This window comes from Canis lupus, chromosome 2 (assembly GCF_003254725.2).
Source record: "Canis lupus dingo isolate Sandy chromosome 2, ASM325472v2, whole genome shotgun sequence".
In the NCBI taxonomy this organism is placed as follows: domain Eukaryota; kingdom Metazoa; phylum Chordata; class Mammalia; order Carnivora; family Canidae; genus Canis; species Canis lupus.
In genome coordinates, this window is record NC_064244.1 from 781,315 (window position 1) to 783,635 (window position 2,321).

Below are 2,321 nucleotides of genomic sequence, written 5' to 3' on the forward strand. Positions count from 1 at the left end.
GGGATTTAAGCGTAGGGGTATTCTTGCTAAATTGTTTTAAGACCATCTTGTCTGTACAAGATTCTTGCTGAAGGCAGGCCTAGGGCTTAGACACCAGAATGGAGAGTGAGGAATTTGATTAGATATCAAGGGTGATCAGATATCAAAGATAGAGGATTCTCTGTCAACTAATTTAGCAACATTCTTGCCCCAACTGGACTGTGAGGGCTGAAGACAGGGCCCAAGGATGAGGCCCAATCAGAAAGAGAGCCAGGAAAAAAAAAAAGAAAGAAGAAAAAAAAAGAAAGAGAGAAAGAAAGAAAGAAAGAAAGAAAGAAAGAAAGAAAGAAAGAAAGAAGAAAGAAAGAAAGAAAGGAAGGAAGGAAGGAAGGAAGGAAGGAAGGAAGGAAGGAAGGAAGGAAGGAAGGAAGAAAAAAGAAAGAGAGCCAGGAGCGCTATGGCAGAAGAGGTGAGGTCAGAGGAAGTGTCAGGGGCAGGCCGAATGTCTGGGGCACTCCAAGGCCCCCAGCAGGCCACATGGACCCTGTCATGGCACCCCAGCCAGTGGGTGCTCTAAGCCAGGCTGGAGCCCCTTTTATCCTCCCTCTCGACCCCTGCATCCAGGCCTCACAGGGCTGCTGAGTCACCCTGAGCTCCCTCTGGGCCCATTGAGCAGCTGGGGCTAGTGTTTTTCTCTGGTCTCAGGGCAAGAGAACACCCTGATGAAGGCCAGTGTCCTGATTGCACCCACCCTGGGCAGCTGCAAGAGATCATGGGCTCCCTCTGCAGGAGCAGAGGAGACAGCTTACAGGTCATTTATAATTTTGACATGACCTTGAGCAGGTTTGCATGTAATGGAAAATGAACTTCTTTCAACATTCTAGATAGCAGCAAGATCACCAGTGAGCAGTCTTGGAATGAGCTCAAAAGGCTCCCTCACCGGTATTACCCAGTTGAGAATCACCCACACTGGACCATCATAGAGAAGTTACTTCCTATGGTGGATTGCTCAACCAAAGCACATGATCTCCCATGCCAGCAAAAATTCAGAAGTTTCAGATAGTCTAGGTAGTTAGAGAGCCCAATGAAATGCTTAGGAAGGGATGTGAGACGTTCTTCAATACCCGCTACCAAAATAACATTCCCCTTTTCATCTTTTCTGGAGGCATTGGTGATATCCTGGAGGAGATCATCCAACAGATGAGTGTTCCACCCCATCATCCACAATGTATCTAATTACATGGACTTTGAGAAAGAAAGTTTCCTACAGGGATTCAAGGGCCAGCTCATATGCACACACAACAGAACAGCTCCATTTGTGAGAACTCCTGGTACTTCCAGCAGCTTCAGAGCAAAACCAATATCCTCCGGCTAGGAGACTCCATGGGGGACCTCATTATGGCTGATGAAGTTCCAGGTTTGGAGAGCATTCTTAAGATTGGCTTCTTAAAAAAAAAAAAAAAAAAAGATTGGCTTCTTAAATGACAGGGTGGAAGAGTGGTGGGAGTGCAACACAGACTCCTATGACATTGGATGTGGTCAACAGGCCACATTGTGGGTATTGGTTCATGACAGGGGGCTCCTGAGTGTGCAGGCATGGGGCTAGGGGCTCGGGGCTGCAGCTCGTGGAGAAGAGGGAAACTTACCTAGAAGCCACCCTGCAGGGAGCACTGTTCCATTCTGTGTGTACAAAGAAGAGTACAGGGTGGGACACTTGCAGAGCCCATGTTCCTCCCTCTTTTCATAGCACCTTCTGCTGTATTCTCCAGAAGCAAGTGGGAGTCCCTACCAGGTAGGAGCACCAATTAGATGAACACAGGACTTATGATGATAGCATTTTAGAGGCCAACTGGTCTAGGGATTCTTTTTTCACCAAATGTTTAAACATGGGAAGCTGTTCTTCAAACAAATCTAATGTATGAAGCAGATCAAAATTTTAAAACAAAACAAAACAAAACAAAAATGAGGCTAGAAGATTCTGTCTGAAATTTGGTCAAAGAGAGTCCTTGTCAACAATTACAACTCAATGTCAAGAAGACAACTAGATTCTAAAAAGAAAGATCTGAATGAAAATTTAACAAAAGTTAGTAAAAAAAAAAAATCACAAATAACTCAAAAAGTATCCAACAGTGTTATTCCTTAAAAATTCAAATTAAAACCACAATGAGATACTAGTTCATACATAAAGGGGTTTAAATTAAAGTGCTGACTTAGATGTGGAAAAAGTAAAAATCTTGTATTTTGCTATTGGAAGTGCAAAATGATAACTACTTTGTAAAATATTTTGGAACTTTCTCAAAAAATTAAATATGTGTTTACTATATAACACAGAAATCCCATAC

General features: G+C 43.3%; 1 pseudogene; it reads left to right on the forward strand.

The window, feature by feature from the left end:
* Positions 1 to 436: 436 nt before the first annotated feature.
* LOC112678988 (7-methylguanosine phosphate-specific 5'-nucleotidase-like) lies at positions 437 to 1,585 on the forward strand (annotated as a pseudogene).
* Positions 1,586 to 2,321: the final 736 nt, after the last annotated feature.